The 24,634-nt window shown below is 47.9% G+C and overlaps 1 long non-coding RNA gene across 2 annotated transcripts in view; it reads right to left on the bottom strand.

The window, feature by feature from the left end:
- Window positions 1-24,634, bottom strand: part of LOC144510156 (uncharacterized) — a 183,053-nt gene that overhangs the window by 132,720 nt on the left and 25,699 nt on the right. For both annotated transcript variants that reach the window (XR_013500578.1, XR_013500579.1), the window contains exon 3: window positions 20,638-20,698. This is a non-coding gene — a long non-coding RNA (uncharacterized LOC144510156). The remainder of the gene's footprint in view (window positions 1-20,637; window positions 20,699-24,634) is intronic.

Below are 24,634 nucleotides of genomic sequence, written 5' to 3'. Positions count from 1 at the left end.
CTCTGGGACGGGAGCCCCCGAATTGCCTCCCCTTCACCCCAGCTAGCTCCTGGAATGTACACCCCGCTGGAGGGACATACTCCTAGCGGGGTGGGAGAGGCTAGCAGAGATTTCAGTCCTGGGCCTTCTAATAGAATTTAAAATGTATGGTAATGAACATTGCTATAATTTATGCATCTACCCACCGATTTCCAGCACAGGGATGACTCCCTGGAAATCCCAGCACTAGGAGACGCCAGTGGGCCGGGACGCCCAGCCTGGATCCTGCGCTATTGGAATCTCCCAGCCTGCTGCGCTAAAACATTAGCTCAGCTCGATGGAAGAATCGTCCCCCTCAACTTTCATCCCTTCTCTCATGAAGATGCTAAACGATGCCAGGGATCAGTTCCATTTGGGGAGGACATTAATGTCCCATAATGTCCCGAAAGGACATGAGTGAACCAGATAGGTTTTGTCCGACAATCGACAATGGTTTCACGGTCATCAGTAGATTCTTAATTCCAGATTTTCAAAGAACAAAGAACAAAGAAAATTACAGCACAGGAACAGGCCCTTCGGCCCTCCAAGCCTGCACCGACCATGCTGCCCGACTGAACTAAAACCCCCTACCCTTCCGGGGACTGTGTCCCTCTATTCCCATCCTATTCATGTACTTGTCAAGACAGCCCTTAAAAGTCACTATCGTATCTGCTTCCACTACCTCCCCCGGCAGCGAGTTCCAGGCACCCACCACCCTCTGTGAACAAAACTTGCCCCGTACATCTCCTTTAAACCTTGCCCTTCGTACCTTAAACTTATGGCCCCTAGTAATTGACTCTTCCACCATGGGAAAAAGCTTCTGACTATCCACTCTGTCCATGCCCCTCATAATCTTGTAGACTTCTATTAGGTCACCCCTCAACCTCCGTCGTTCCAGTGAGAACAAACCAAGTTTCTCCAACCTCTCCTCATAGCTAATGCCCTCCATACCAGGCAACATCCTGGTAAATCTTTTCTGTAGCCTCTCCAAAGCCGCCACCTCCTTCTGGTAGTGTGGCGACCAAAATTGAACACTCTTTTTCTCTTTTGAACATTTATTTTTCCTTATCAAATTCAAATATAATCTGCCATGGCGGGATTCGAACCTGGGTTCCCAGAACACCTGGATTAATAGTATAATGATAAGGCCACCAGGCCATCGCACTCCCCCGCCCCCCGTCCCCAATCGTCAACCATTCTTTCCAACAAAGCATAGTTCGATATTGTGGTAACATGGCCCCTTTAAGGGGGCGATTCTTCAAGGGCCATGTGATTGGGCTGGACCCTATGGAGAGGCCGCGTAGGAAACGGAGCCAATCGAGAGCGAGGGTGGCACGTGCTGGGAGGGGCAGGTGAAGGGGGACCTCACTGGAGCCAGGGAGGAGAACAGAGTCGGTGTGTACTGCAGTTCTGTCGGACCCTTATCTTGTATGTATGTAAATTGGGAGAGGGGAGGGTGCAGGGGGACCTGGTGTCCTTGTGCACCAGTCACTGAAGGTAAGCATGCAGGTGCAGCAGGCAGTAAAGAAGGCAAATGGTATGTTGGCCTTCATTGCGAGAGGTTTCAAGTACAGGAGCAGGGATGTATTGTTGCAATTATACAGGGCCTTGGTGAGGCCACACCTAGAGTATTGTGTGCAGATTTGGTCTCCTTTCCTGAGGAAGGATGTTCTTGCTCTCGAGGGAGTGCAGCGGAGGTTTACCAGGCTGTTCCGGGGATGGCGGGACTGATGCATGAGGAGAGATTGACTAGGTTAGGATTGTTTTCATTGGAGTTCAGACGAATGAGGGGGGGGATCTCACAGAGACTTATAAAATTCTAACAGGACGAGACAGGGTGTGGTGAACCATAGATGGTTACCACTATGGGTACTGAACCATAGATGGTTATCACTATGGGTACTTGTACATATGTTACTCTTGTTACTGTTGGGGTTAGGGTTGGGGTGTTCCACCTGTTAGCATTGTTCTGTGGTACACTCCATTTGGCTCCGCCTTCTTATAGGAGTATAAAGGTCACTGCACTTCCTAGTGACCCTTAGTCTGGGATAGTATTGTTAAGCAGTATGCTCTATTCTTGTTGTGAATAAAAGGCTTTATTCCCGGGTACGATCTAGCCTCCCGAGTGGATTAATCGTGCATCACAGGGTAGATGCAGGGAGGATGTTCTCGATGGTGGGGGAGTCCAGAACCAGGGGTCACAGTCTGAGGATTCAGGGTAGACCATTTAGGACGGAGGTGAGGAGACATTTCTTCACCCAGAGTGGTGAGCCTGAGGAATTCATTACCACAGGAAGTAGTTGATGCCAAAACATTAAACGTAGTCAAGAGGCGGCTGGATATAGCACTTGGGGGTGAACTGGATCAAAGGTTATGGGAAGAAAGCAGGATTAGGCTATTGAGTTGGATGATCAGCCATGATTATGATGAATGGCGGAGCAGGCTCGAAGGGCTGAATGGCCTCCTCCTATCTTCTATGTTTCTATATGTATTATTGTTTAAAAAATCAATTACTTGAAGTCTCGTTGCACCTTTGACTTAACATCTGTAGATTCACAAAGTCCGAATTTTATTCACATTTTCCATGGAGCCCAGAATCCATTTCCTGCAAAGCTCCTCTTTTCCTCAACGTTTAATAGAATGTTATCGTGGGTTGTGTGAGCCTCGTGGGTTGGATCAACTCTTCGCAGGGTTCTCAACGCACCAAGAGAGAGTTGTCAAAATCTGAACAATCTTTTTGGCCTCACACGGGGAATCATCCAGAAAACAATAGCTCCCCGAGGAGTGAATTACAGAGTGGAATCTATTTGAGGAGAACACAAGGTCTGATGTGCAGAATAATAATACAATTTGTAGGCTGGAATCTAATCAAGGGTTTCAGATTTCATGTAGTTATAGAATAACAGAAAAAAAAATTGAATAGACATTTGTAAGATCCTGTAAATTGGGAGAATAAGCACCTCTTTTGATTTGATTTATTGTCACATGTATTAACATACAGTGAAAGGTATTGTTTCTTGCGCCCTATACAGACAAAGCATACCATTCATAGAGAAGGAAAGGAGTGAGTGTAGAATGTAGTGTTACAGTCATGGCTAGGGTGTAGAGAAAGAGCAACTTAATGCAAGGTAGTTCCATTCAAAACACTGATGGCAGCAGGGAAGAAGCTGTTTTTGAGTCGGTTGGTACGTGAACTCAGACTTTTGTATCTTTTTCCCAAAGGAAGAAGATGGAAGAGAGAATGTCCGGGGTGCGTGGGGTCCTTAATTATGCTGGCTGCTTTGCCGAGGCAGCGGGAAGTGTAGACAGAGTCAATGGATGGGAGGCTGGTTTGCGTGATGGATTGGGCTACATTCACGACCTTTTGTAGTTCCTTGCGGTCTTGGGCAGAGCAGGAGCCATACCAAGCTGTGATACAACCAGAAAGAATGCTTTCTATGGTGCATCTGTAAAAGTTGGTGAGAGTCGTAGCTGGCATGCCAAATTTCCTTAGTCTCCTGAGAAAGTAGAGGCGTGGGTGGGCTTTCTTAACTATAGTTGTTCACATTCTTTGTTAATGCTGATGAATTAGTTTGGAAATAAAACTGAAGAAGAAAAGATCTCAGGGTCTCTTGGTAGGTTGAAGCTCACATATCCAAACAATGCATCACAACAATGAACATGGCCAATAGAATGTTGAACTAGATTATAAAAACAATTGAATAGGATAGCAATTTTGGGCCCCACACCTCAGGAAGGACATACTGGCACTGGAGCGGGTCCAGCGGAGATTCACACGGATGATCCCAGGAATGGTAGGCCTGACATACGATGAACGTCTGAGGATCGTGGGATTATATTCATTGGAGTTTAGGAGGTTGAGGGGAGATCTAATAGAAACTTACAAGATAATGAACGGCTTAGATAGGATGGACGTAGGGAAGTTGTTTCCATTAGCAGGGGAGACTAGGACGCGGGGGCACAGCCTTAGAATAAAAGGGAGTCACTTTAGAACAGAGATGAGGAGAAATTTCTTCAGCCAGAGAGTGGTAGGTCTGTGGAATTCATTGCCACAGAGGGCTGTGGAGGCCGAGACGTTGAGCGTCTTCAAGACAGAAATTGATAAATTCTTGATTTCTCGAGGAATTAAGGGCTATGGGGAGAGAGCGGGTAAATGGAGTTGAAATCAACCATGATTGAATGGTGGAGTGGACTCGATGGGCCGAATGGCCTTACTTCCGCTCCTATGTCTTATGGTCTTATGGTCTAGGATGCATCGGAGGTCACGCTCAGACTCTGCTAAGACATGGTCAGCCTGGACCTTGAATAATGAATCCAATTCTAATCTTAGACACAAAGGAGTCATCCAAACACCAGATGTAGCACGGAAAACAGTTGCAAAGCTAATCCCCCTTGTCAACGCTCTGAGTTATGAGCAAAGACAAGAGAAGCCTGGCCTCATGACGTTGAAAGTGAGTAATCTGATGTCCAGGAACTGGAAATGGTTAATCATGAGTAGACCATAAGTCATAGGAGCAGAATTAGGCCATTAAGCCCATCGAGTCTGCTCTGCCATTTAATCATGGCTGATAAGTTTCTCAAGCCCGTTCTCCCACCATTTCCACGTTAACTTTGATCCTCTTACCAATCAAGAACCTATCTATCTCTGTCTTAAAGACACTCAATGACCTGGCCTCCACAGCGTCCTGCGGCAAAGAATTCCACAGATTCACCACTCTCTGGCTGAAGAAATTCCTCCTCATCTCAGTTCTAAAGGGTCGTCCCTTTACTCTGAGGCTGTGCCCTCCGATCCTAGTCTCTCCGACTAATGGAAACATCTTCTCCACGTTCACTCTATCCAGGCCTTTCAGTATTGTGTAAGTTTCAATGAGATCCCCCCCCTTATCCTGTACTCCATCGAGTACAGACCCAGAGTCCTCAAATGCTCCTCATACGTCAAGCTTTCCTGCTCGAGTAGGGCTTTAGATTGAACCATTGAGACCAGTCTCCAGTTCAAGCTGGTAAAGGGTAGATTTATGGTCGACGCCAAGGCATTATCCTTCATGCAAAGAAATGGCCAATATGTGGGACAGCAGTGGCAATGCACGACCTGGGATCATGAAAGAAAAAAATTGGAGTCTGCAGAGAGATGAAAAAAAAATCCCAGGAAACCACTATAACTCATCAATCTTTCTGGGTGGATGAATTAAAGTCATAGAGGTTTACAGCATGGAAACAGGCCTTTCGGCCAACTTGTCCATGCCGCCCTTTTTTTGAACTACTAAGCTCGTCCCAATTGTCCACATTTGGCCCATATCCCTCTATACCCATCTCACCCATGTAACTATCTAAATGCTTTTTAAAAGATAAAATTGTACCCACCTCCACTACTACCTCTGGCAGCTTGTTCCAGACACTCACCACCCTCGGTGTGAAAATATTGCCCCTCTGGGCCCTTTTGTATCTCTTCCCTCTCACTTTAATCCTATGCCCTCCAGTTTTAGACTCCCCTACCTTTGGGAAAAGATATTGACTATCTCGTTGATCTATGCCCCTCATTATTTTATAGACCTCTATAAGATCACCCCTAAGCCTCCTTCGCTCCAGAGAAAAAAGTCCAGTCCATCCAGCCTCTCCTTATAACTCAAACCATCAAGTCCCGGTAGCATCCTAGTAAATCTTTTCTGCACTCTTTCTAGTTTAATAATATCCTTTCTATAATAGGGTGACCTGAACTGTACAACTGGGTAAGGTGAGGTGAATGATCTTCATGTTCAGTATTTATGATATGATTGGCACAGTGGTTAGCACTGCCCGCCTCACAGCGCCAGGGACCCGGGTGTGATTCTGGCCTTGGGTGACTGTGTGGAGTTTGCGTGTTCTCTCCGTGTCTGCGTGGGTTTCCTCCGGGTGCTCCGATTTCCTCTCAGTGCAAAGATGTGAAGGTTTGGTGGATTGGCCGTGCTAAATTGCCCCTTAGTGTTAGGGGCAATTAGCAGGGTAAATACCTGGGGTTACAGGAATAGGGCCTGGGTGGGATTTTTATGGGTGCAGGCTCGATGGGCCGAATGGCTTCCTTCTGCACTGTAGGGATTCTACGTAGCATCTGTGCTGCTTCTCATTGCTCTGTGGCTTCAGCAGCCTTGGCCGTTGTCTCGAAAATTCCTTCCTCAAAATCTCTCGCTCTTCCTCTTTTTTGATGTTCCTCCATCCAAACCAACCTCCCTGATCAAGCTTTCGGTCACCTATCCTGGCGGAGCTCAGGGTCACACCTGGTTTTACAGGACATTGTCCGCCTGTTCTGCTTCTTCCCCAGAGAACACCTTCGATTACTCGAGGGCTGTCAATGTCTCATAGCAGACGGGAGCGAGGTGAGTGAGGCCGATGAGATGAAAGCAAGTGGAGCTGGACAATGGAGCTGGTGAGATACTTCGGCCAGGGCGAGCCAGAAGGCCGATTGGATCAGGGGCGGTTCCCGCGTCAATTTTGGATGAGGGAACCGGCCACCTCGAGAGAACAATCTCGCCACGTTGGGAGGTGGCCAGAGAGGGCCCAACACCAGCCAAGAGTTGAAAGGCCTTTTCCCGGTCTAAAGATCCGCCACCCTTACTGCAACAATCTCACCAGGGCCGGCCTTCCGGTATCACATTGCTGCATTTAACCTACAGGAAAGGCCATGTGTGTGGGGCGCACAGCAACACAAGTCCCAAGCTCTGGATCGACTACACACCGGGTTTTAAACTCCCGCTGCTCGTTTCTCATTGGGCGAGCTCCCACTCGCTGAACAGGGAAACCCGTACTCCACAAAGCCCATGGGGAGATCCATTGATGATCCCCCCCCCCCCCCCACCCCCCCACACCCCCACCCCCACCCCTTCCCCACCTGTTGTCCTTCATGGCCGCTGTAACGCTTAGACTGCGAGCGACTTCTCTGAGTCTCTTGGAAGTCCCTCAGCCCCGCTGTCAAAGTTGACAAAAACCCCCTGACTTGACATCCAGATCCTGCCTGAATAATCTATATACTTTTCCTCAGGGGTTTTTTTTTCCTTCTCTCGATCGATACTATTGAGCAGCTGGCTCTGACATTGCAAGGATTTTAAAATGGAAGCAACAGCTGGGTTAACCTGGGAGGCAGGCAGGCAGAAACGTTCCATAGTAACTAACGCACTTTACGTAATTATCGCTCTGTAATGGATGGCTCCCGTCTTTGGAGCACACATACAAGAGGGTAAAAATTCCAGTGATTAAGATAAAAGGCCGCTTGCATCATGTTATTCCCATGGCCATAGAGTAATACGGTGCAGAAAAGACCCTTCGGCCCATCCAGTCTGCGCTGACAATACCTACCACTAAAGGCACGCTCATCCCATTTTCCTGCACTTGCCCCCACATCCTTATGAAATTTCAAGTGCTCATCCAACCTCTATAAAGGTTGTAAGGTTTCCGGCCTCCACGCCCTTCCCAGGCCGTGCATTCCAGATTCCCACCACTCTTCACCACCACATATGGGCGGCACAATGGGTTAGCACTGCTGCCTCGCAGCGCCAGGGATCCGGGTTCCATTCCCGGCTTGGGTCACTGCCAGTGCGGAGTTCGCACGTTCTCCCCGTGTCTGCGTGGGTTTCCTCCGGGTGCCCCGGTTCCCTCCCACAGTCCGAAAGACGTGCTGGTTAGACGCATTGGCCATGCTAAATTCTCCCTCCGTGTATCCAAACAGGTGCCGGAGTGTGGCGACGAGGGGATTTTCACAGTAACTTCATTGCAGTGTTAATGTAAGCCTACTTGTGACACTGATAAATAGATTTTTTTTCTGAGTGAAAATTTGATGGTGATGTCATTGAGATGTTTCCCAGGCTCTTTTGAGTTTCAGTTTCTACTCTGTACAAGCAGACGCTCCTTCAATAAACCTCTTGTTCTTATTTTGAATCTAAATGTGTGCAAACTACATCTTTTTCTTTTTGTGCAAAACCCACAACCCCTAACCTAGTTAGGACAATGCAGCCCCACCCAAACCCACCCATGAAGATTTGTTCCAACGTGTGGCCTCGAGTGTTTTTATAGAATCCCTGCAATACAGGGAAGAGGCCATTTGGCCCATCGTGTCTGTGCCGACCACAATCCAACCCAGGCCCTATTCCAGTTAACCCTCATTTACCCTGACATTAGGGTCAATTTAGGATGGCCAATCAATCTAAACTGCATATCTTTGGAGTGTGGGAGGAAACCGGAGCACCTGGAGGAAACACACGCAAACACGTGGAGAACATGCAAACTCCACACAGGCAGTGACACAAGGGCGGAATTGAACCACAGTGAGGCAGCTAACCACTGTGCTGTCGTGCCGCCCTTAAATTCCATCAGCTGCCACAGTTGGATTTGAACCCGTGTCTCCAGAGCATTAGTCTGGGTCTTTGGATTACTTGCCCAGTGACATTATCATTACGTCACCATCACCCCATGGAGCACTGCCCAATTGGATCCACCTCCCCAGTCAAAAGTCATCATGTTCGGAAGGCCAGGCCTTCAGGCTGCATAGTTTTGCTGCTCCTTTTGTTCAACTGTCTAGAGAAACAGAAACCACAAACTGAGGTAAGTCAAACTTTGTTGAACTGTACATGTGCCTTTTTATTCATTTGTGGGACATGGGCGTCGCTGGCTGGGCCAGCATTTACTGCCCATCCCTAGTTGCTCTTGGAGGGCAGTTGAGAGTCAACCTCATTGCTGTGGCTCTGGAGTCGCATGTAGGCCAGACCAGGTAAGAATGGCAGATTTCCTTTCCGAAAGGACATTAGTGAACCAGATGGGTTTTTCTGACAATCGACAATGGTTTCATGGTCATCAGTAGATTCTTAATTCCAGATTATTTTTATTGAATTCAAATTCCACCATCTGCTGTGGCGGGATTCGAACCCGGGTCCCCAGAACGTTAGCTGAGTTTCTAGTGATAATACCACTGGGTCATCACCTTCCACACGTCTCTACAAACAATCTGCTGCAGTTTCCTCGATTGTTGAAAGGCGCGCTCTTTCTCTGACCCAATCTTTCCCTTTGCCCAAGATGTTGAATTATATTTTGGGATCAGTGTTCAAGAGTTTGGAGAATGGTCTGATGCCTCACTCACGGGGTGGTCCTTCTGCTGAGTGTCCAGGCAACAGTTACGCATGGGGTTGCCAACGAAGTTGATCATTCAGCATTTGGGTACGGATGAGGAGCTCTGAAGGATGCAGCCTGAATGCTGTCCTTCTCCCCAGCAGTTCACAGAAACTGGAAGCAGGAGTAGGCCATTCGGCCCTTCAAGCCTGCTCCGCCATTCATTTTGATCATGGCTGATCATCTAATTCAATATCCTGATCCCCCTTTTCCTCCAATATCCCTTGACCCCTTTAGCCCCAAGAGCTATATCTAGGGTGGCACAGTAGCACAGTGATTAGCATTGCTGCTTCACAGTGCCAGAGACCCAGGTTCGATTCCCGGCTTGGGTCACAGTCTGCACGGAGTCTGCACGTTCTCCCCGTGTTTGCGTGAGTTTCCTCCGGGTGCTCTGGTTTCCTCCCATCGTCTGAAAGACGTGCTGGTTAGGTGCATCGGCCCTGCTAAAATTCTCCCTCAGTGTACCCGAACAGGCGCCGGAGTGTGGCGGCGAGGGGATTTTCACAGTAACTTTATTACAGTGTTAATGTAAGCCTACTGTGACGCCAATAAATAAATTTTATATCCCTTGATCCCTTTAGCCCCAAGAGCTCTATCTAATTTCTTTGTGAAATCACACAATGTTTTGGCCTCACATGCTTTCTGTGGTAGTGAACTCGATCCTGGGATGCACGGGTCATACCCCATCGCTCACCTTGCTGAGGCCAAAGGTACAACGCGGGTCGCACTAACGAGGGGCTTGACATGGTGAGGTCCACCACTCGAGAACTGCCTCTCACCCAGTTCCAAGTCTGCTGCCCACCTCTCCCTTCAACTTCCTGCGTCAGCTCATACTGGGGGCAGGGGGAAGAGAAGATCCAACGGGTGTGAGGAGAAGGCCGGCAAAAGCTTGAAGAAGGCTCGGGCACCATCTCAAAAAATACAAATAAAATTAGCTTAATGCGCTGGACAGAAACGCTATTTCACAGGTGGTTGGTTTCCTCTCTTCCCGACAGCTGCGCCACGCCAGAGTGACCCAGCAGGGAGCGTCGGAGAGAATGGCTTCTTGATGTCCCTTTGACTTCTTCCCGCAGTGCCACGACTGGAGCCGATTGACATTTGCTTCCCTCCCACCGACCCCCCCCCCCCCCACCCCCCCCAACCAAGCCCAAGATAATGCAGTGTGACAGCGGTGTGGAGTAAAACAATGTTTCCGCCCCAGCCTCTTTGTGTTCCAGCCATCCATCATCCTCCTCCCGTTCACAGCATTGTACTGAAGCTTTCATAAACACACTCTTGGAACTGACAGACAACGAAGGACACGGGGGGGGGGGGGGGGGGGGGGGGGGGGGGGGTAACCTTCACATACATTTGCACAGCACTTTCGCACAGTCTCCACACAACGAAGTTTCTGAAGCTCACTTCAGTGCGCTCATCAACTGCTGTTTATTTTATTTTTTTATTCATTTGTGGGACATAGGCGTCGCTGCCCGGCTAATGCTTATTGCCTATCCTCAGTTGCCCTCGGAGGGCAGTTGAGAGTCAACCCACATTGTTGTGGCTCTGGAGTCATATGTAGGCCAGACCGGGTAAGGAGGGCAGATTTAAAGTTTATTTATTAGTCACAAGTAAGCTTACATTAACACTGCAATGAAGCTACTGTTAAAATCCCCTAGTCGCCACACTCTGGCACCTGTTCAGATATACAGAGGGAGAATTTAGCATGGCCAATGCACCTAACCAGCACATCTTTGGACCGTGGGAGGAAACCGGAGCACCCGGAGGAAACCCATGCAGACACGGGGAGAATGTGCAAACTCCCCTCAGACAGTCACCCAAACCGGGAATCGAACCCAGTTCCCTGCGCTGTGAGGCAGCAGTGTTAACCACTGTGCCACCGTGCCGTCCCACGGCAAGATTTCCTTCCCTAAAGAACACTAGTGAACCAGATGGGTTTTTCCGACAATCGACAATGGTTTCATGGTCATCAGTAGATTCTTAATCCCAGATTTTTTTTTATTGCATTCAAATTCCACCATCTGCCGTGGCGGGATTTGAACCTGGGTCCCCAGAACATTAGCTGAGTTTCTGGATTAATCACCTCCTCATTCCCTCCTTAATACTTTCATTCAATCCCACTACAAGTGCATGATGGAGATGGAGATGCTCAAAAATGAGCCATGTGCATGAGGTGGAGTTGATCAATATCAGATTATTTCTGTCTGTGGAACCTTGCTATGCACCGTGACATCATCATGATTCCCACATTACAACAGCAAGCACATGTAATAAGTACGTAAAGTAGTGGCAATCTTGGCTTTAAAGGGCGATTGAAGCTGAGAATTCGGCATGCTGGATTTTTGGTCAACTTATAATTAAAACCAGATGCAGGTCATAAAGTTACTCTGAGTCAGGGTTCTTTCTTTTTATTTATTCGTGGGACATGGGCGTCGCTGGCTGTCCAGCATTTATTACCCATCCCTAGTTGCCAAAGAATCATAGAGGTTTACATTCGGCCCAACTTGTCCATGCCACCCTTATTTTTAAACCCTGAAGCTTGTCCCAATTGCCCGCATTTGGCCCATATCCCTCTACACCCATATAACTGTAAAAGACAAAATTGTACCCACCTCTACTACTGCCTCTGGCAGCTTGTTCCAGACACTCACCACCCTCTGTGAAAAAATTGCCCCTCTGGACACTATTGTATCTGCTGACGCTCAGGGGCAATTTAGCATAGCCAATCCACCTAACCCGCGCAGTTGGAGTTGGAGTGTTATGGTAAGGTTATATAGCTTTCGCTCCGAAAGCTTATGGTATTTGCTACCAAATAAACCTGTTGGACTTTAACCTGGTGTTGTGAGACTTCTTACTAAGGTTATATAAGGCATTGGTGAGGCCGAATTTGGAGTATAGTGTACAGTTTTGGTCACCTAGTTACAGGAAGGATGTAAATAAGATTGAAAGAGTGCAGAGAAGGTTCACAAGGATGTTACCGGGACATGAGAAGCTGAGTTACAGAGAGAGATTGAATAGGTTGGGACTTTATTCCCTGGAGCGTAGAAGATTGAGGGGAGATTTGATAGAGGTGTATAAGATTTTGATGGGTATAGATAGAGTGAATGCAAGCAGGCTTTTTCCGCTGAGGCTAGGGGAGAAAAAAACCAGAGGGCATGGGTTAAGGGTGAAAGGAGAAAAGTTTAGAGGGAATATTAGGGGGGGCTTCTTCACGCAGAGAGTAGTGGGAGTGTGGAATGAGCTGCCGGATAAAGTGGTAAAAACTTTTAACATTTAAGAAAAACTTGGACGGGTTCATGGATGAGAGGGGTGTGGAGGGATATGGTCCAAGTGCAGGTCAGTGGGACTAGGCATAAAAATGGTTCGGCACAGACAAGAAGGCCAAAAGGCCTGTTTCTGAGCTGTAATTTTCTATGGTTCTATGCTTTGAATGCCTGATCATTTTCTTGAGACCAGCCAAGGTTAAAATGAAGAAACCAGGCCTCAGGAGTGTTACATTCTCAGGAGAGGTTGAAGAAGTGGATTTGTGCTTCTTGCGAAAGAGGAGAGTCAGCAAGACTGAGACCCTCATGTCAAGAGTGTTAACAATGAGGAATGTGGGCCACAGCAGAGACAAATTGGCAAGACAAGGCTTGAATGGAAGGCTCTTGAAATAACTCCTCAGAGGCCGGTGTCCCTTCACCAGCTTCCCTTTATTGACAATCTCTATTCCACTGCGAGTGTTTCAGGTACACAGTCAGAATCAGGAGAGGCAATGGACCTGACACTCCCATATTTATATATGGGTGAGGCTCCCTGGTTGGGCAGGCAATTATGACCTCAATCAGGGAGCTCATACTCCAAGAAGCCAACCTCATGAGTCTTATTGAAGTCATTGCAGCTCTGACTAACCTAGTGCATGACGCAAAGTTTCTGCCTTCATGGTCGCCCCAACAAGAGAAGTACAGGAACTGGAGGCACTCACCAACGCAAACAAATTTGATCTTTACACGAGTGATGACACCCTTTGTGTTAGTCTGAGGTCACGTCCCAACCGACTCAAGAACAGCTTCTTCCCTGCTGCCATCTGACTTTTGAATGGACCTACCTCGCATTAAGTTGATCTTTCTCTACACCCTAGCTATGACTGTAAAACTACATTCTGCACTCTCTCGTTTCCTTCTCTATGAGTGGTATGTTTTGTCTGTACAGCGCGCAAGAAACAATACTTTTCACTGTATGTTAATACATGTGACAATAATAAATCAAATCAAAAATAAAGCTTGTTGTTGATCTGGACACCTAAAAATCTGAACCCCTGACCATTTCTACTTCATCCTCGTTGATGTAGACAGGGGCATGTCCTCCACTATGTTTCCTGAAGTCGATGACCATCTCCTTCATTTTACTGACACTGAGGGAGAGATTATTGTCATCACTCCATTGTGGAGCCTGACTGCATCTTGTACAGTGCAGAGATGTTCTGGCTTTCGTTCCCTGTTGAACATCAACAGTTGAGATGACTGCTGCCAGTTTCTACAATCACCCATTCCTTCCCACATCTCACGATGCCCAACTAGCGGTCTTGACAGATGCAAGCTCACCTCACCAATCGAACCTTGAAGACGCAATGAAATAAAAGCGAAATACCACCGATGCTGGAAATCTGACGTCAAGAAAGAAAATGCTGGAAATACTCAGCAGGTCTGGCAGCATCTGTGGAGAGAGAAATAGAGTTAACGTTCCGAGTCCCTACGACTCCTCTTCAGAGCTCTCAACTCGAAACATTATCTCTGTTTCTCTTACCACAGATGCTGCCAGACCGGCTCAGCTCGGCTGATAGGCCGTGCTAAATTGCCCCAAATCCCAGGGGGATTAGCCGGGTTAATGCGTGGGGTAGCGGGGATGGGGTGGGCCTGGGCTCTGTCGAAGAGTCGGTACAGACTCGATGGGCCAAATGGTCTCTTTCAGAGCTTTAGGGATCCTATTCTAGATGCTGCCAGACCTGCTGAGTTTTTCCAGCATTTGCTGCGAAACCTGAAGATCTACTGTTGTCTTTCAAAGCTTAAATGCCACGATCAATTTCGTTGAAAGCCTCCTGCAAGCCCAGAAATGTCCCAAAAATAATTGTACTTGAAATGTACATGTACTCTCCATTTATTCCATTTCAGATGCAAATGCTGTAAACTGTTAGATGATTATATTCAATAGATGTGAGTCACCTCTACGGGGCTCAAAGTAGAAAATGTTGTTTTCCATATCACATACAAATCTACTTTATCTCTTAAAAAATAGATCTGTCTGAACTTGCAACTGACCCCAAGTACCTTGCGTCACATCCGCTGGCATCAATAGGAATAACACAGTCGACTTCCCTTCTGACATCCAATTCAAAACCAAACCAGATTCAATCATTAAACATTTTCATGATGGATTGCTGAAACCGTACAATGTGAAATGTCTTTGAAAAGTCCCTGTCCAGCTCATAAAGGATACAAGCCAACAACGAATGCAACTCGTACTTCAGCTCTACCTGTCCTGGGAGTGTTTGATGAGGGACAGTGTAGAGGGAGCTTTACTCTGTATCTCACCCCGTGTTGTACCTGTCCTGGGAGTGTTTGATAGGGACAGTGTAGAGGGAGCTTTACTCTGTATCTAACCCTGTGCTGTACCTGTCCTGGGAGTGTTTGATAGGGACAGTGTAGAGGGAGCTTTACTCTGTATCTAACCCTGTGCTGTACCTGTCCTGGGAATGTTTGATAGGGACAGAGTAGAGGGAGCTTCACTCTGTATCTAACCCCGTGCTGTACCTGCCCCCGGAGTGTTTGATGGGGACAGTGTAGAGGGAGCTTTACTCTGTATCTAACCCCATGCTGTACCTGTCCTGGGAGTGTTTGATGGGGATAGTGTAGAGGGAGCTTTACTCTGTATCTAACCCTGTGCTGTACCTGTCCTGGGAGTGTTTGATGGGGATAGTGTAGAGGGAGCTTTACTCTGTATCTAACCCTGTGCTGTACCTGTCCTGGGAGTGTTTGATAGGGACAGTGTAGAGGGTGCTTTACTCTGTATCTCACCCCGTGTTGTACCTGTCCTGGGAGAGTTTGGTGGGGACAGTGTAGAGGGAGCTTTACTCGGTATCTAACCCTGTGCTGTACCTGTCCTGGGAATGTTTGATAGGGACAGTGTAGAGGGAGCTTTACTCTGTATCTAACCCTGTGCTGTTCCTGTCCTGGGGGTGTTTGATGGGGGACAGTGTAGAGGGAGATTTACTCTATATCTAACCCCGTGCTGTACCTGTCCTGGGAGTGTTTGATGGGGACAGTGTAGAGGGAGCTTTACTCTGTATCTAACCCTGTGCTGTACCTGTCCTGGGGGTGTTTGATGGGGGACAGTGTAGAGGGAGCTTTACTCTGTATCTAACCCTGTGCTGTACCTGTCCTGGGGGTGTTTAATGGGGGACAGTGTAGAGGGAGCTTTACTCTGTATCTAACCCCGTGCTCTACCTGTCCTGGGGGTGTTTGATGGGGGACCGTGTAGAGGAAGCTTTACTCTGTATCTAACCCTGTGCTGTACCTGTCCTGGGGGTGTTTGATGGGGGACAGTGTAGAGGGAGCTTTACTCTGTATCTAACCCTGTGCTGTACCTGTCCTGGGGGTGTTTAATGGGGGACAGTGTAGAGGGAGCTTTACTCTGTATCTAACCCCGTGCTCTACCTGTCCTGGGGGTGTTTGATGGGGGACAGTGTAGAGGAAGCTTTACTCTGTATCTAACTCCGTGCTGTACCTGTCCTGGGAGTGTTTGATAGGGACAGTGTAGAGGGAGCTTTACTCTGTATCTAACCCTGTGCTGTTCCTGTCTGGGGGTGTTTGATGGGGGACAGTGTAGAGGGAGCTTTACTCTGTATCTAACCCCGTGCTCTACCTGTCCTGGGGGTGTTTGATGGGCGACCGTGTAGAGGAAGCTTTACTCTGTATCTAACCCCGTGCTGTACCTGTCCTGGGAGTGTTTGATGGGGACAGTGTAGAGGGAGATTTACTCTGTATCTAACCCCGTGCTGTACCTGTCCTGGGAGTGTTTGATGGGGACAGTTTAGAGAGAGCTTTACTCTGTATCTAACCCCGTGCTGTACCTGTCCTGGGGGTGTTTGATGGGGGACAGTGTAGAGGGAGCTTTACTCTGTATCTAACCCCGTGGTGTACCTGTCCTGGGAGGTATTTGCTACCAAATAACCCTGTTGGACTTTAACCTGGTGTTATGAGACTTCTTACTGTGCTTACCCCAGTCTAACGCCGGCATCTCCACATCGTGTTTGATGGGGACAGTGTAGAGGGAGCTTTACTCTGTATCTAACCCCGTGCTGTACCTGTCCTCGGAGTGTTTGATAGGGACAGTCTAGAGGGAGCTTTACTCTGTTTCTAACCCCATGCTGTACCTGTCCTGGGAATGTTTGATGGGGACAGTGTAGAGGGAGCTTTACTCTGTATCTAATCTGTGCTGTACCTGTCCTGGGAGTGTTTGATGGGGACAGTGGAGAGGGAGCTTTACTCTGTATCTAACCCCGTGCTGTACCTGTCCTGGGGCTGTTTGATGGGGGCAGTGTAGAGAGAACTTTATTCTGTATCTAACCCCATGCTGTAAATGTCCTGGGAGTGTTTGATGGGGACAGTGCAGAGAGAGCTTTGCTCTGTATCTAACCCCGTGCTGTAGCTTTCCTGGGAATGTTCGATGGGGGACAGTGTGGAGGAATCTTTACTCTGTACCTAACCCTGTGCTGTACCTGTCCTGAGAGTGTTTGATGGGGACAGGGTCGAGGGAGCTTTACTCTGTACCTAACCCTGTGCTGTACCTGTCCTGGGAGTGTTTGATGGGGACCGTGCAGAGGGAGCTTTACTCTGTATCTAACCCCATGCTGTACCTATCCTGGAAGTGTTTGATGGGTATGTTGTATAGTGAGCTTTATTCTGTATCTAACCCAATGCTGTACCCGTCCTCAGTGGCGGATTAACTACCACCCAGACCCCGAGGCTGAGCTTTAGTAAGGCCCTCTGACCTTGCCCCCTGTCCCACCCTTCGTTGAATAGAATAATGTGATGTTAGATAACTTATATTGTTGTACTATGTATAATGTACGACATGTATAATATCATAAAGTTATGTAGAACCATAGAACCATAGAAAATTACAGCTCAGAAACAGGCCTTTTGGCCCTTCTTGTCTGTGCCGAACCATTTTATGCCTAGTCCCACTGACCTGCACTTGGACCATATCCCTCCACACCCCTCTCATCCATGAACCCGTCCAAGTTTTCCTTAAATGTTAAAAGTGACCCCGCATTTACCACTTTATCTGGCAGCTCATTCCACACTCCCACCACTCTCTGAATCAATTATAGCCCTTTTATTCATTTATTTCTCATTTTCTTTACATTTGTACTTTGAGTTTTTTGGTTTACAAAAGTGTCGATAACAGGATGTAAATCAACAGATCGAAGCGTGTCTGATTCAATGTGCATGAGTGCCAGATGACTAAGTTTCTCATCGCTCATTGTTGAGTGCAAATAGATTTTGATCCTCTTCAGTGCCGAAAATGAACGCTCACCTGAACAGTTAGTGATTTTGTTTTGCTCTCGGGGCCCCCCTCCCTTCCGGGCCCCCAGGCTTAAGCCTACTCAGCCTAATGGTTAATCCGCCACTGCCTGTCCTGGGAGTGTTTGATGAGGGATAGTGTAGTGTAATGCATCAGCAGACCAAATAACATTTGTCTGGAAGCAGGTGAGGCAATGTGTCCTTGGTGTTTTGTTGATGTATTCACAAATTCTGTACATCTACTACCTGCATCAGCAGCATTAACATGTCGCCCCTCTTATCCCAACCAGAACAGCAAGATAACAATCTCAAAGACAATGTTAGGTTTTGCCCCACTTGCACACATGATACACAATGGAATAAAATGCGCAGTGGTTAGCACTGCTGCCTCACAGCGCCGGGGACCTGGGTTCGATTCCCGGCTTGGGTCACTGTCTGTGCTAAGTCTGCACGTTCTCCCCGTGTCTGCATGGGTTTCCTCCAGGTGCTCCGGTTTCCTCCCACAATCCGAAAGACATGCTGGTTAGGTGCATGGCCGTGCTAAATTCTCCCTCAGTGTACCCGAACAGGCGCCGGAGTGTGACAACGAGGGGATTTTCACAGTAACTTCATTGCAGTGTTAATGTCATAGAAGTCATAGAAAGTCATAGAGACCCTACAGTACAGAAAGAGGCCATTCGGCCCATCGAGTCTGCACCGATCACAATCCCACCCAGGCCCTACTCCCCGATCCCTACAGATTTACCCACTAATCCCTCTAACCTGCGCATCTCAGGACGCTAAGGGCAATTTTTAGCATGGCCAATCAACCTAACCCGCACATCTTTGGACTGTGGGAGGAAACCGGAGCACCCGGAGGAAACCCACGCAGACACTAGGAGAATGTGCAAACTCCACACAGACAGTGACCCAAGCCGGGAATCGAACCCAGGTCCCTGGAGCTGTGAAGCAGCAGTGTTAAACCACTGTGCCACCGTGCCGCCCCAATGAAATGTCAACCTACTTGTGACAATAATAAATAAACTAAACTAAATCCTCTGTACAGCAGAGCTGAATATCAACAAGGTGGATGAATCATATGTGGGCATGTTTTAAAAGTTATTTTAATCTCCAATTCCCTTACAGAGGAAGCGGAGAAAAGTAAAATCAATGGTTGTGTTTTACAGTCGGCTGCTAAGTGCTCCCCATGGACCTTGAAGGAAAGTACAGTACAAGAGCCTGGCACATATAGGGTGAATGTGTAATATCAGTCCCATCTACGCAGTGATAGAGGAAAGCACATGACTTGCACCCAGGGTCAGCTGAGCTTTGGACAGAGTCATGCGTACCAGCAAGCACCGAAACAGCTCCAAACTTGTTTTCACTATAAACATTTCTAAGTGTCAATAAAGACTTTGTTAACTTCCGAATGACAACAAAGACTTCTTCAGTCACACCGGACATGAACCAACACTCTACAACAGAAAGTTTGAGCTTATCCTGCAAGCCGCTACTGCTATTCAATTCCATTTCAGTCTTTTGAGGTCGGAACATGCTTCACAAAGCCAGGCAAAGCCTCAGGAGCAGCACAGAATGGCCCATCGCAACTTTCCAGATTCCTCGGCTGCAGTGCACATTTCACAAATTGAAGGGAGGGGCCTCTCAGTGCTAGAATGGCAATGAATGCAGACCCCTGCAGGCCCCTAGCACCCCCCACCCCCGTCCCCACTCCCAGTCATTGGCACAGCAAAGTCCAGGCAATGTTCCGAAGCATCTGATTGAGTGATGCTCAATCACTCCAAGTATACTGAAGTATACTGGAGAGAGCAAATAATACCAAAAGGAAGCCCCGTAATCCTGTACACCCATGACTTCTGCAGCTGTGAGAAAGCCTGCTGGGAGTACAATTTCTTGGAACACATAATTTTGCCAAGGGAACAGTGCCCAGCACTGAGGTGAGGGACTGGGTGGTGCACCCAGGTGATTATGGTTGGGGTGATATGGAGAGAAGCCCAATGATGGCAAAAGACCTTCTGAGGCCGAGTGGAGCCTCCACTGATTATGCTTCCGCTTACCACTGCTTTTTCCTGGCAGCCAATGTAACGCTCAATAGTTTAATTGATCTCTGTTTGGTATTATTGGTCTGTTGACTCATCAATGCTCATTGATTCAGCCTGGGCACAGCCTCTGAGAGCTAATGTAAACAGAAGCTTCCAGACAGATCCTGGACAGTGTGCAGAAATCCTGTAATTACTGAGATATTTTAAAGCACTGTTAATTAAACCGGTTGTCGATAAGAACCAGTGTCACATCTGCATTGCTCCGAGGTACATTAGATTTGTCAAATACACAACAGTCTGTTGTTCAGTCAAATACACATCAGGGTCAAAAAGATATTGTTGACCTTTGACATCTAAGTAGAAACAAGACCCAAACATCACCGACTTGGCAGTTAAAATGGCAGCACACTCAGCTGGGTGGGGAATCAAGCAGAGAGCATCAGACCCACCTTTTCCAACACCCAATCATCAGACTGTCAATGGGCAGGCATGTTACAAGCGGCTGAAATGGAAATTGTTTTATTTCCCTGGCTGGCACCCTTGGCGTTACAGAGTGCGAAATTCAGACCCAAAGCTAAGAGAAGTATCGGGCTGATTGAAGCTACTCTCTCGGGGATTCCCAGTTCCGTACCTATCCTCCCTCACCTCCCCCCAATCATGGGCATCACAGCATCCTTAATACCAGCCTATTTTCCTCTCCGCCCATGTGGGCACCTGCTGGTTTCCTGCCCTTGTTTCAGCAAGAACTACTCTGAACTGGCTGAGAGTGGTTGGTCTGAGTCCTGCACAGCCAGTCATCTCCAATGATGGACCTAACATCTGAGGGTGTTATCTAATAGTAAAACTCTTTCCGGTTTCATTGCAACAAAAAAAAATAGAGGATAACTTACAGAGTTATGGAGTCCAGCCAGCTTTCAGACAGAACTCTCCTCAGTTTGATTGGATGTCCAGCTGCAACATGAGAGATCATTGATTAGCAAGGGAATGTCTCTAAATTGCATGTTTGAACTGAAATGAAAAACTGACACAGAGGAGGACCCTTTCATCCACATTCTCACTCCATGGGCAGGATTTTCGGCACCCCCCCCCCCCCACCACGTGGTTTGTTTTCCAGTGGTGGAGGTGGGTCGCCACTGCCCACTGGTGTGGCTCACCCGTCCCACCCCTGGGGGTCATAAAATCCCGCCCTAAGATTTACACCATCCCATTGTTTGGATATCCGCAGGTCTGCTCTGAAAATGAACGTCTCCTTCCTGAAGAAGTTAGAATCACAGAATTGTTACGGTGAAGAAGGAGGCCATTCGGCCCAGCATGAGTGCACCGGCTCTCCAAGTGAGCATCAAGACTTAGTGTCATTCTCCTGCCCTATCCTTGTACCCTTGCACATGGTTAGCACAGTCTGCTCCCTCACCTTTATGCCATTATCTCTCTCATCATCAAAACTACCATCTTCCTTCACTTTGTAGACTCATGACTCTAAGGGCAGGATTTCCAGGGAGACAAAAAGCAAAGAACAAAGAAGACTCCATGGGTTTAAAAAAAAATGGAAGGTGACACCCAGATGTGGAACCCCTGCCCCCATTTCTGACAGCTCCAATTTTTTGGCAGCAGGAAGCAGGGTGTGATTCGCACAGGCGGGGAACCCAAACTTTCCTCGGGTTTCCTGGGGGTTTATGGTAGGGACCCAGGTTCGATTCCAGCCTTGGGTCACTGTCTGTGCAGAGTCTGCACGTTCTCCCCGTGTCTGCGTGGGTTTCCTCCAGGTGCTCTGGTTTCCTCCCATATTCTGAAAGACGTGCTGGTTAGGTGCATCGGCCATGCTAAATTCTCCCTCAGTGTACCCGAACAGGTGCCGGAGTGTGGCGACTGGAGGATTTTCACAGTAATTTCATTGCAGTGTTAATGCAAGCCTACTTGTGACAATAATAAATAAACTTTTCTTTAACTTTACAAAGTCAGCCGGACTCAGACTCATCTTCATTAGATGCTCATTTTCATCAATTGTTAATTTTTTGAATTATCAATTTATTGCTTCGAAAGTGAGGCTTTTTTACCCCCAGCAGGTTGTTCTTTTCCAGACGCCAGTCTTTCGATCTCAAATTCATGTTTAATGTTGTGTCAAATCTTGCCTTTACAAAATTTGCTCATTGTACACTTGAGTGAGGAAAAAAAATGAACCTCCCCCTCCCCTCCTTCATGAGGAAAGGTTGGACAAGCTTGGTCTAACCCACCTCACAGAATCATAGAATCCCTACAGTGCTGAAGGAGGCCATTCAGCCCATCAAGCCCGCACCAACAGCAATCCCACTCAAGCCCTTATCCCCATAACACCACATATTTATCCTGCTCATGCTCCTGACACTAAGGGGAAATTTAGCATGAGATCCATCTAACCCATGGCATGTCCGCTACGACACTCACCAACCTTTACAGATGCACCATAAAACGCGTTCTTTCTGGTTGTATCACAGCTTGGTATGGCTCCTGCTCTGCCCAAGACCGCAAGGAACTACAAAGGATCGTGAATGTTGCCCAGTCCATCACTCAAACCAGCCTCCCATGCATTGACTCTGTCGATGCCTCCCGTTGCCTCGGAAAAGCAGCCAGCATAATTAAGGACCCCACGCACCTCAGACATACTTTCTTCCACCTTCTTCTGTCGGGAAAAAGATACAAAATTCTGAGGTCACATACCAACCAACTCAAGAACAGCTTCTTCTCTGCTGCCATCAGACTTTTGAATGGACCTACCTCGCACTAAGTTGATCTTTCTCTACACCTTAACAATAACTGTAACACTACATTCTGCACGGTCTCCTTTCCTTCTCTATGAACGGTATGCTTTGTTTGTATAGCGTGCAAGAAGCAACACTTTTCGCTGTATGCTAATACATGTGACAATAATAAATCAAGTCAAATCAAATCAAAAATCCACACATCTTTGAACTGTGGGAGGAAACCAGAGCACTCTGAGGAAACCCATGCAGACACGGGGAGAACGTGCAAACTCCACACAGACAGTGACCTGAGGCTGGAAGTGAACCCGGGTCCCTGGCGCTGTGAGGCAGCAGCGCTAACCATTGTGCCGGTGTGCCGCCCCCTCAGCTCACGTTCCTTGGTTCCCGAATTTCAGGGATGGCTGGAATTTGTTCTTGAATATGGTTCAGCATCATCAGGCATACAAAAAGGAGTCACGTGTTCTTTTCCCAGGAGAATGCATTTATCCCAACCTTGGTAGAGACCCGTCAAATCATCGAGGTGGGGCAGCTGTAATGTCAGGTTGACTCCACTGGTTGCCATCTCACTTCCCAGGCAGAAGGTTGCTGCTTCAAGACACGCGCAACAGGGCTGTTCACACATGACCTAGACTGGCAAGTCAGTGAACGGTTGCCCTCGGTGATGTTGCTCAATGAAAGTTCCCTCTGCCTGCTCGATGGTTAAGGTCCCTTGCTCAGAGAAGAGCAGAGAGTTTGCCCCTTGGTTCTGACCATCGTTGAAGGAAACCTGCCATCCATGACTGGTCTGGCCAGAACTTTGTGACCCAGAGACAGGAAAGGAACGGCTGATATAGTTCCAAGTCAGCATGGTGTGTGGCCCGGAGGGAAACTTGCAAGTGGTGGTGTTCCCACGGTGAGCTTCCTTGGTGAGAGAGGTCGTGGATTAGGCATGTGGTATCGAGCGAGCCTTGGTGAGTCATTGCTTTGTATCTGATGGGTGGTACTTGCAGCTGTCACTGTGAATCAGTGGCGGAGGGAGAGAACGCTGACAGTGGTGGATGGGGTGCCAATCAAGTGGGCTGCTTTGTCCCCAGTGGTGTCAAGCTTCTTCTGTACCCTTGCAAACCACTGGTTGTCATCGGAAATGCAACGTTGACATACACAACCGTTGTTTGTGGGTGACACTGTGGCGCAGTGCTGTCTCAAGCACCAGGTACCCGAGTTCGATTCCCAGTTTGGGTCACTGTCTGTGTGGAGTCTGCACGTTCTCCCCGTGTCTGCGTGGGTTTCCTCCGGGTGCTCCAGTTTCCTCCCACAGTCTGAAAGACGTGCTGGTTAGGTGCATTGGCCATGCTAAATTCTCCCTCAGTGTACCCGAACAGGCGCCGGAGTGTGGAGACGAGGGGATTTTCACAGTAACTTCATTGCAGTGTTAATGTAAGCCGACTTGTGACATCAATAAATGAACTTTTAAAACTTTCTCCAGCACAGCCTACATCAGAAAAATGAGTAAAAGCTGCTATCCACCTATAGTGTGCGAACACTTGGGGTATGGTCAGTGTTTGTAAGCGCTATTTATGGAAAAATACAACACACTCCGTAGAAGGTTCAGCACTGAAACAGGCCATTTGGTCCCAATACTTGGTGCTGGTGTTTATGTTCCACATGGGGTTCCACACTTCAGCTGTCAGCATAATCCTCCTCTTTCCTTCTCCCAAATCTGTTTATCTGGCTTTTCCTTCAATGCATCAATGCCATTGCCCTCCACCATTCATTGCAGGAGTGAATTCCGCACTCTCACCACGACCTACGTTTGGAAGGTTCTTCAGAATTCCTAACTGGATTTGTGAGTGAGTGTCATATTTGTGCCCCTCAGTTTTGGTCTCCCCCAGCAAGTTGAAACAAAGAAAATAACAGCACAGGAACAGGCCCTTTGGCCCTCCAAGCTTGCGCCGACCATGCTGCCCGACTGAACTAAACCCCCTACCCTTCCAGGGACCATATCCCTCTATAACCATCCTATTCATGTATTTGTCAAGATGCCCCTTAAAAATCACTATCGTATCTGCTTCCACTACCTCCCCCGGCAGCGAGTTCCAGGCACCCGCCACCCTCTGTGTGAAAAAACTTGCCTCGTACATCTCCTTTAAACCTTGCCCCTCGCACCTTA

This window comes from Mustelus asterias, chromosome 22 (assembly GCF_964213995.1).
Source record: "Mustelus asterias chromosome 22, sMusAst1.hap1.1, whole genome shotgun sequence".
Taxonomy (NCBI): domain Eukaryota; kingdom Metazoa; phylum Chordata; class Chondrichthyes; order Carcharhiniformes; family Triakidae; genus Mustelus; species Mustelus asterias.
Note: the sequence above shows the minus strand (reverse complement) of the source record. Positions and strands in the feature narration are given on the sequence as shown.